Source organism: Artibeus jamaicensis, unplaced genomic scaffold (genome assembly GCF_021234435.1).
Source record: "Artibeus jamaicensis isolate MK-2021 breed Jamaican fruit bat unplaced genomic scaffold, CSHL_Jam_final scaffold_1964, whole genome shotgun sequence".
In the NCBI taxonomy this organism is placed as follows: domain Eukaryota; kingdom Metazoa; phylum Chordata; class Mammalia; order Chiroptera; family Phyllostomidae; genus Artibeus; species Artibeus jamaicensis.
The window spans coordinates 44652206-44663000 of record NW_026522030.1 but is presented as its reverse complement, the minus strand read 5'-3'; the positions used below and the strand labels follow the sequence as shown (position 1 = coordinate 44663000).

The window sequence follows — 10795 nt, the reverse complement described above, 5'->3', positions numbered from 1 at the left end:
TTTTTAATGTAAGAATGAAAGAACCTTTGTTTTTAAACCTGAGTATGATTTAATAATCTTGTTAAGTATTCTTTTATTTACATTCTTGTATGATGGCTCTTCAAGTATCTAAACAATACAAAGTCTTTCTTAAGCAGTCTACGACAGATGATGGACATCCATCTTTCTGCCACAAGCTATCTCTGTTTAATCTTTAGACCTAGCCACCTACTCTTTATTCCTTCCTAGTACTCTCCAGCTCAATACTTGTGCTTACTATCATTTCATCATAACAGGTATCTTCTTTGCTCCTCACAAGCCCACCCACTCTTGGGATATCCACCACCCTTGCTGTCTAGAGTGCCCACCTCACGGGGATCCTACTGATACTCTTACCTTTCTGTCAGCTTTTGCTTGCCATTTACCCCCACCCCACTGCAACATACCAACTATCTGTGTTTCCCAAACCTCACTCATGTACTACATCCTGTAAAGGACTCCATTTCCTGACATGTAAATAAAAGAATATCCAAATGACCTCCCTTGCAAGGCTGACAGTTGTTGGTAGATGCCTGCTGGAAGCTCAGTCGGAGCTGTTGCGAGCAGAGGTCTCAGCTCTCCTCCATATATTTGTTTTTGGGTTTTTTTTTAGCTTTGCAGCAGCAACTGATGTCCAAGCAGAAGCATCAGAAGACATCAGGCTTTGAGGTAGTCTTCAATTGTATAATAGCTAATGCAAAATCTATTTTTAATATAAAGATCAGTTATGAATTGTTTGGTTCAAAACTGCATGATGCCAGGGCAGCTTGAACAGGAAAATATTACTTGATAAAATTGTTAAACCTAGTAAACACTAAAGGAAACTGCATACTTGATTTTGAAACATGTTTTAACAAAACTCCCACCTTGTAAAGGAGGTCAATTAGTTTATCTGGCCTCATGATGGTTTGATAATCAAGGACCATGAGGAAAGGACTATCTGAGCTTGAGCACGAAAAGGTCTATAAAGGATAGGATCAGTTTAATATGTATACAGTTTTAAAGGCCAAAGGGCTGATCCATTTTTACAGATGGGAGGCAAGTAATACATTAAGCCTGAGAGATAGCCTATCTTTAGAAAGGAGATATGGAAAAAGGCCCATTGGTTTCCATAAGTGAGGAAGTCCTGAACCACCCATTGGTGGTGAAGGCCCTCCTGCTGGTGAGATATTGTAGCTTGTGGACACTGTAGAAAGTTTTGGCCCCAGGGGCTAAAAATGGAAAAGCTGTCCCTTACGGTCCGGGAATATCCCAGGGAAAAATCTCTGGGGGTTGTGATTTAAAGGGGGGCGGGAAGAGGAATTGAGGGGTGAGGGACATGCCTGGGTCAGCTACCCAGTGACATCCGTAAGCACCAATGGTCCTATGGGGGTGGGGGGCCGCCAATTTAGGTCTTCCAGAGAGCTGCCAGACCAGGGATCAAAAACCCAGCAGGGCTAGGTGGGCTGTCAGTGTCCGCAGCTTGCTCCACCTGACAGTGTGTATATCGAAGAGAACAGGAACAGGAGAGAAAATGCCCTAGTTCCAGTGGTCTCAGCATCTTTTGGCTGTCTGGTCCTGGGCCCTCCATCAGCAAGCACTAGGCGCTGGGAATGAGTTACTTGGGCTTGTGTGTCCCGACCTCGGAAGGGAAGGCAGGACAAATGTGGCCCACAAATCTCCCACCTAGGGGGCAGATTTCCCGAGCATGCACAAAAACCTGGATGCCAAAGCTCCAGAAAGCCCCTTAGAACCTCATGTGACTCTGTGACTCTGCTGGGTTCAAGATGCCTCACGTGACCTTATAACCTTCCGGGAAAGCTAACTCAGGCCCGGCTTTGTAGAGACCTGTGAGTCAACTGACTGTGAGTAGGGCCTAGGTTTTTCTGGATCGGCTCCCCGCCGTAACTGTTAAAGCCACAGACTCAAAATGTCTTGCTTTTTTGGAGCGTGATTGACCGAGCCCTCGCAGAACGGGGAGATACTTGAGAAGGCAGGAGAAAATGATACCCAGTCATTCGCAGATTCTTTTAGGGAACATCCTGCCGAAGTCAGTGTGCCCCACTGGTTCACGGTTTCTACGCCAATGCACTGGGATTGGAGGAGTGAAGTCAGAGGCGCAGCCTCCAGGCTGGCCTAGATCCCTGGGATCGTGTCGTGAGGCGGGTCTCCTTCAAGCCGGTGCAGCCTCTGTTAAGTGGGAAGGTGCTGAGTGGGCTCAAATATCCATGCTTGGATCCCTCACAGGGGTCACTGGAGCGGTGTTGTAAGCTTCAGAGAGTGCAAGTGCAGTGTTTTGGAGGTACCTGTGTGCAGTACGTTCTGCCCCCGCAGGTGTTGAGCCTTCAGATGGCGAACGTGAACAGATACTTTCTCAGGAACGCTTGGACCGAGTCCATTTGGGGCTGAAATTGAAAAAAATGGAAGTGCTGGTGCACCCCAGTTTCACTTACTGTATCAAAGTCAGGTTATTGCAGACTTCGGTTTTTTTGCACTAAAAAAAATCAGGTCTTCAAGGTGTCAAATTTAGTTCTTTTTATACCTCAAGAGACAGGTGACACAACATACAAACACTCAGCGAAGGTAAGATGAATTTTCTTAATTGCCTGAAAGGGTTTCAGGGAGGCCCTTTCAGGCCCCTGAAAAACTGACAGGCTCCTTGGGACTTTTTTCTATAGTGTTTCCTACTAAGAAAAATTAGCCCAGTCTTAAAGCTAGTCAATGGATTTGGGCATAGTCTAATTGCTGTTTCCTATTTCAGTTATACTATACGTTAGTGAAGATTCCATTTCAATAACTTCAGCTTATTTGAAAACTTTTGTGGTCTCTAATCCCAAATATTTTCTTGGCTTTAAGAAGGCACAGTGAGGATAAAGGGAACATGATATTTATTCATGGTTGTAAGGCACAAATACTATTTGAATTTGCTTTACACTAGCACACACTTGGGTATATTCCCACCCAAGGTGTGTAATATCAGGCTTCTAACGCTACATAAGAAGCAAGGAGATATGAGTGATCACAGTAAGAGCAATAAGTAACAAACATCATGCTGGCACAGATAAATTGTCTATAATTACTACCTCAGTAACTTATCTCCCATTATTCCTCAGAGCTAATTCACTAGATTTTTCTCTCTACCAGTCCACAAGATGTCTTTCTTCTCCCTGACATGCTTTCTTTACTTCACCTCTAGGACACCTATTCTATAGATTTTCTCCTCCTTACTCATTCTTAATCTTCCCCGCCCCCTTGATTCTAATATGCACCTGTCCAGGTGTTCTGCTGATGGACTGCTGATTGTTTGGAAGAGTAATAAAATTAAGACACATAATTCATGAGCTGTTTTTTATTCCATATTTATTTTTCTTGTCCCCTACTTAAGTAAAATTACTAACTATGTTGTTGTAATTAAGATTTTAATATTATTTAGGTTCTATTAACAGTTTCAATCAGGGGTCAGCAAACTATACTCATGGACCAAATCTGGTCTATGAACTGTTTTTGTAAATGAAGTTTGTTTGTAACACAGCCATGACCTGTATTGTTTGTGGCTATTATTGAGCTACAATGGTGGAATTAAGTAGTTGTGTTAGAGACTGGCCCACAAAGTTTAAAATATTCACTGTCTAACTCTTGACAGGAAAATCCAACCCTTGACCTAAATATAAAATATAAAATATATACTAAAAATATAAAAATTTTTCTCAATGAAAGTAAGTTACTGTACAAAATTTAAAGTTTAAAATTATTTTGTACCCTGGCTGGTGTGGCTCAGTGAATTCAGCCTGCGAACCAAAAGGATGCCAGTTCCATTGCTAATCAGGGCACACGCCAGAGCAACCAATCTAGCTTCCTCTTGCACATAGATGTTTCTCTCCCTCTCTTTCTTCCTTCCTTCCCCTCTCTCTGAAAATAAATAAATAAAATCTTTAAAAATTGATACTTTTACCTTAAAACATAAAAAAATTAAAAGCAATTGGAATGCTACAATTGTATTATAGTTAAATTAAAAATAAATGTGTGTGTTTAAGATATCAAGAACCCTTTACCAATGAATTAAAGTATATATACACATACATCTATATAACTACACAACTTCATCAATGTTGTCATGAAACTTCAATTCATAAAAAAAGTATGAAATGCAAAGAGTTTCTTTCTGAATATTTTTGCTTGAATGTATTTGTGGAGTATTAGCCAGAAAGATGACTTGAAGTATGAATGACTGTGTATGATACTGAGTATTCTATAAATTAAATTATTTTAAAATAAACTTTATATAACCTGAGTATTATTTGTTTTAATTGCTATTAGATAAGTTCACTATGAGATTATTTCTTTTAGAAATATTGATCTGATCTAAAGTCTTGTTTTGGCAGTATTATATGTCTATAATTAAAACAACTAAAAAAAAAATCTTAGGATCAAACAGAACTCTGACTTTGGGTTCATTAGGAAAAACCACAGACAAGGAATGGGTAAGAAGCTTGGCCCTGAAGCCAGACTACATGCCTCAAAGGTGGTAGAGCACTAGACAGCAGAAGCCTGGTCCCTTGAATGATTGCGTTCAACACCACCACCAGTCCATGTTAGACTATGAAATGAATAAATAGTAAATCTTTATTGTGTTGAGCCCTTTAAAATTTGGGCTACTTGGAACAGTAGTTTGCCTCAATATCACACAATTATTACAAATCTTATAGAACTGCTGTCAGGATTAAAGAAAATAATCTTGCCTAAGAACAGAAGCTCAGGTTGTAAAGAGCTGGGTGTCAAATCAATGTGTCCTCTTTTCTTTCATAAATGTTTCATTAATGAATCATATTGCTTCTTTAAAATATTTATTCCAAACTAGAGTGTTGTATGACAAATATTTGTCAAGTTTCAAAAGGTGATTAAATTCATTATATAATGAAATTAGGAAATTGAATACTTTGCTTCAATTAAAACTAATTGTTTGTATTTTTGTCTATTGTGATGAAAACTGTTTGTATACAAGGTAAAATTGAGATTTGGAGGGCATACATATTTGATTCTATATAAGAATCTGGATTACTAAAATAATATGAAATAGCTAAGGGTTTAAGTCAATGTAACATAAAATGTGGGGTTTCAATTGAAATGTGTTGCAACTGAACTATAACTTCAAAACTCATACACTTATTGAGCTTGGGCCTGGGAACCAAAGGATCACAGTTTGATTCCTAGTCAGGGCACATGCCTGGGTTGCAGGCCAGTTCCCAGCAGGGGACACACGAGGAGCAACCATACATTGATATTTCTCTCCCTCTCTCTTCCCCTTCCCCTCTAAAGATAAATAAAAATAAATATAATACACACCTCTAAGAGTAAATAAAATCTAAGACTATAGTCTTCAAGAAAAAAAAAGTAAAAAAAAAACAACCCAAAAAACCAGTGCTTGATATAAGAGAACCACAGAATTAGTCAGGACATATTCTCAGAAATGAACACTAGATGGCAGCTTCTAGACAAGATTAGGTCAATGACACTTTTCTTTTTCCCTCCAGACAAAACCCAAACCAATTCTTTTTGTAAAGTGGAATCTTTCTGACCCCCATTTCTGCCTCCCTAGGGACCCTCTCACCTGCTTTCATTAGGACAGCAGTTACTCATCTGGAAAATGAAGCATCTGTAGAGGCTTTTGGAGAGAAATAAAAAACAGAAACAACTAATATAATCTCCCTGCATCATATTTTACTTCCCTTTTAAGAGAGTAAACACAAAGAGATTTCATCTTCGTGGTGATGGAGACACTGAAGGGAATTTTCCTGAATCAGTTCTAAACACCTCATTATGTTGTCCATAATATCAAGTTTTGTTTAAGCTTTTTTTCTTTTTAAAAGAATCTCTATTCTATGCCTATTTTTCTTTCATTCATGCCTTCAACAAGTATTTATCAAATGTGCTATATGTAACATTTGAGGGTAGGAGATTAGGAAATACATTCAGGTAAGGTCAACCCTCTAAATTTTCAGAGCCCTTCAGTGTCATAGAGGAAATAAGGCAGTGACATAAATGTCAGAGTAAGGTACAACTTCTGACATACGTATTTTTGTTAGTAGAGCACAAATGAAGTATCAAATGGCATTTTATCTTCCTATAAAAGAAGTAAGCAGGAAAAAGGAGGCAAACATGTTTGACAGTTTACTGTGTGATAAGTAGCTTGATGAATGCTTTACAAAGCCTGCACCATATTCATCAGTTAATAGTTTTAAGGCATTTTTTGAGATCAGGAATCCGTATTTTAGAAAGAAAAAGCATCATGCAGAATATTATGTATTAGGATACTGCTTGTGTAAAAAAAGAAAGGAGGAAAACATATATTTATACAGTATTTCCTTGATTATGCATTAATTCCCAACTAGTTGTCTTTGGGATGGAGTGCACTGGGAACTAAGTGAAAAGGTTGCAAGGATATAAAACAGGTTTTTTACCATATGTTTTTTACATCTTAATTTTTTAAATCATATAACTCTAAAACCTTTGACCAAACTTAAGTTAAAAATAAACTGGATTTTTAGTAACAGAACAATAAAATATTTAATTAAAAAAAAACAAGTGACAACTTTAATAGACTGGATTCTTAAAAATCACTAAAACTCTTAGCAGAAGTTTTTAGAGTAATTTCTTAGAATTAAGTTTACTTACCTATGAAGAAAAAGCAGGAGGTCCATGTATAATTATTCCTGATAAAGTGCTTTATTCCATAGTTCAGAGTGAAAGAACATTCTTTTTACCACAGACCTGCAAATAGCATTTACGCAAGGCTACCACCATGTGCATTGGTCAGATAAATCATGTATTTGATCTTTAAACCTCACATAGAGGAGCCATTCATTCATTCAATACACATTTCACAGTGTGCTAGACTAGTTCATAAAAATGTTTTCCAACAAGCTATACTTAGGTAAAAGCTAAATAGGCAGCTTTGTGTTTATTTTCAAGAATTTTCTTATTTATGACATTTGAAATGATGAAACAGCCTCATCTGTATTTGCTAGCACAGGAATTTCATGGTTGAATGTCTGGAGCAGAGACAACTTCACTTTGAAATGGTCTTAATTCTAGTAAGGATATTCTTGTTCTTCTAAAAGTCAGGTATGACTTGTTTCGTTGGTAGTGACAAGGTAGTACTTGAAGAAAAATATGTTCTCTTTTTTGTATTATTTTATTTATTTTTAGAGGGAGGGGAAGGGAGGGAAAAAGAGGAAGAGAAACAGGAACACATCAGTTGCTTCTTTCAGTGTCCCAACTGGAACTTGGGAGTTGGGGGGGTGTCAGACCCAGGCATGAGGTGCCCTGACAAGGAATTGAACTGGTGACCTTTCTGCCGGCACTCAATCCACTGAGCCACATCAGCCAGGGCAGAAAACATGTTCAAATAAAACAGCAAACCTAATAAGCAGAGGAAAGTATTTTTTGAGATTTTGGAAGCAAGCGTTTCAACAAGAGTTGCCAGGAAAAACGGTGCCAGATATCATGAGAGAAACGTCTAGTAACAGTGGGTTAGTCCTACTGCCATGGGGTGGGGATGGAAAGCAGGAATAAGGAAGAAGGTATTTTTTGAACTTAGTAGCTAAAAACCTTAAAAAAAACCCAAAAACGGGGGCACTTTGTAATTCATATGCCCATATGAACCATAGGGCAGGTTTGAGTTAAGCCTGGTCAGGGGGCAGGGGAAGTAGAGGCTATCCAGCAGAAATCCAGAAATCAGTGGTGCTTAAACCCTGAAACACCTTAGCGGAGGAGGAAGCTCTTGTGGCTTGCCTAAGTTTGGGAATGTGCTCAAGGGACGCCTGGAGCACACCTTCACTCCCAACAAATTCCAAGTGGGGAGGAGAGTCCAAGGGTAAGAGAGAAGGTGACGGCGACAAAGCTGCTTCACGCACCACAGGCATGCGCGGATCCCTGTTCCACCTCAGGATCTCTCCAGAGCAGCAGACGCACGAGTCTCTAGGACCGCCACCCTGCCTGTGACACCCACTTCCTCCCACCTTCTGGATACCAACCGCAGCAGTCTCAACATACGCGAGCGAAAACTGCCTGTCTCGACTCCCCTGACCGCCAGTTCCGGGATTACCTTGTCCTTCAGCGCCCACGAGGGGCAGACAGCTGCGCGCGCACCTCTGCACCCCCGAGGAAGAAAAGAAGTGGGGTCTGGGAGACTTACTGCAGGAGCCAGCCGTGGGCTCTGCGTGTGCCTGGGGACCGGGACCTAGGTGGGTGGGGAAGTAGAACGATAGTAAAGGTACTGCTTATAAAGATATTACCACAATGAAGAGTAAAGTAGCGAGCGACCGAAAGTCACGAGGCGCTTGGGCAGGTGGGCAGTAAATAGTAGCATCAGTGAGTCACGTGAGCCTCTGACGAGCTTCAGGCTCGGGGTGAGGCCCGTTATGATTAGCGGCCCCTGGACTGGACGCCTTTCCTCGAATCTCCTTGCGCCCCGGAAATGGGAACGTCTCCCTTCTTCCCAGAAGGGAGAGCTGTTTGTACAGGAGGGAGAAACAAGTGTTCCAGACACCCGTGCGGATGCTAGACCGAGTGCACTCAAATCTGAGCGTGTGCACCCCTTTCCCACAATGCAAGAGGTTCCTTTGAAGCCCTATGGGGACGCTGTCGCGTGGTGACGTCACCACGGTTTCCGGGGGCAGGGGGGTTGGGCTCGGCTGCCCACCCGGTAACAAAGCCGTTCCTTTTCAGGCCGCAGTAACCGTCCCTCGTGTGCGTTTTCTCAGTTGTGTGGCCCGAGGCCTCCGCAGTGATTTCAGAACGGAGAAGCTTACAGGAGGTACTTTGTCCAAGTACAGGGAGCTAGAAAACCAAGATAGTTTAAAAATAAGTTAGAAGAATAGTCCAAAATCTTTTTTCAAAGCAGACTCCAGACCACCCTGGCTCCTTGGCAAGTCCAACTAAACATAAGAAAAACAAAATTTACAATTTAATCAAATACTCCCAGATATATGGGGAACAGGAGACAAAAAGAGGAAACACTTCAACCTTTTATGAGGTTTAGTATAACCCTGATAGGAAAACCTAACAGGAACAGTATGTTATTAGCTCTGTCCAGGTGGCTCAGTTGGTTGGAGCATGGTCCCCATACGACAAGGTTGGGGTTCCCTCTCCCGTGGGGTCATGCAAGAAGCGACCAATGAATGCCTAAGTAAGGGTAACAACAAATCATATTTCTTGCTCTCCCTTCTCTCTCTAAAAATCTATTGAAATTTTTTTAAGTTTAAAAACGTCAATTTGAAGGCAAATTGTATGTATGCCTGTTTTGTTCATCAATGTAGAGGCAGAAACTCAAGCAAAAATTAACCAAATTTAGTATTATATAAAAAGAATACTACATTATGAGCAAGTTAGGAAATTAAATGGAAATTAAAGGTAGCGACTAATGGAGAAAATACCTCAAATGTAAAGAAATGATTAAATTAAAAACTTATTTATTGTAGGTGCTCAAAGAAAACCAGTACTGTAGCCAAGCCCCTTGTGATTTTAATGCCCCTAGTATTTTTGGCACCTAGAATTAAATAAATTAACATTCAGACTTTAGTTGATATGTTAGCAGCTTTTTCTGCTCAATTTCTTTTATTCTCACAAATGTAGTCACAACTTGTTGATTTACTGTTTCTTTGTTAAGCAGGAGATAACTTCAGGGTCGCCGGGAGAATCTATGAACTTGTTTTGGAGAAGGAAAGAATGTCTTCAGGGTAGCTGAGACCAGCTGCTGATGCTCAGGAGTCTGATGTGAAAAAGTTTTATCTGTGACTGAAGAAGTAGACTTCTCTCAGTTCTCTGGAACTCCCCCTTTCTCTTCCTGCCCTTGAAAGCTCTTCTGCTTGGTCTGGAACTTCGGAGATGGTCTTTGGACATTGTCCCATCATCTTTCTGAACAAAACAAACTTTCCACCTACCACTTGTCTCTGGAGTATTGGCTTTCAAGCAGTGAGCAGCTGAACTTGGGTTTTTTTTACTAACAGGAGAAGGGACATTAACCTGACAAAGTGTATCTGCAAAAAAACAAAACAAGCAAACAAAACCCCAACCATGTAACACCCCACTTAATAAATAGTAAAACATTGAAAGCTTTCTCTTACAATGTTCTGTTGACAAACCTGGGGCCTTTGACTATGCAGTTTTCCCAGGTCTGGATATTGCTGATGCCACATACAAGGATCATTTCAGCATGTTTCTCTGCCATTTCCCGCTAATTGATACTTGGATTATTTTATTTCTTTAGACATAATAATCAGTTTTTTTGTATCTGTCATAATAATTCTGATGTCTAAATTATTTTCAATTTCTTTGCTGCTGCCTGATATTTCTGAGTATGGTCCTCAGTGTCTAGTTTCCTTGTATGTTCACTCCTTGTTCTTGAAAAACTGTGTGAGAAAAAGTATTTGTAGCTTTCTCCACAGATGATTCATTTGCTCCTGCTAGGTGCCTCAGTCTGGGACCAATTTTCATGGCTTGAGGTTCCTTGGGTCATTGCTAACCCAGGCTACAAATTAGAGCAAGAGCTGCCCACTGACTACATCTATGCAAAGATGGCTTTTTCTCTTTTTTCTCCTACTAAAGTCAATGTAAAAGTAACCTTTTCTAAAGTTCTGGGGTACTGGTTCACCCTTACCCTTAAGAGAGTCCCAACTTAATATAGGAAGAGCGTTTTCACCTTGGGTAGCCCTGGACCTTGGCTGTTCTTTCCATGCTCAGTGAAACTACAGAAAACAAAGCCAGGTGTTCCCTGACTGGAAAATATCCTCAGGGCAAG

The 10795-nt window shown here is 40.3% G+C and overlaps 1 long non-coding RNA gene across 1 annotated transcript in view; it reads right to left on the bottom strand.

Annotated features, from left to right (window-relative positions):
- Positions 1-6773: 6773 nt before the first annotated feature.
- LOC128626010 (uncharacterized) overlaps positions 6774-10795 on the bottom strand; it is a 37191-nt gene continuing 33169 nt past the window's right edge. Inside the window, exons 3-4 of the long non-coding RNA XR_008389895.1 lie at positions 7911-8835; positions 6774-7416 (exon numbers count right to left, since the gene is read on the bottom strand). This is a non-coding gene — a long non-coding RNA (uncharacterized LOC128626010). The remainder of the gene's footprint in view (positions 7417-7910; positions 8836-10795) is intronic.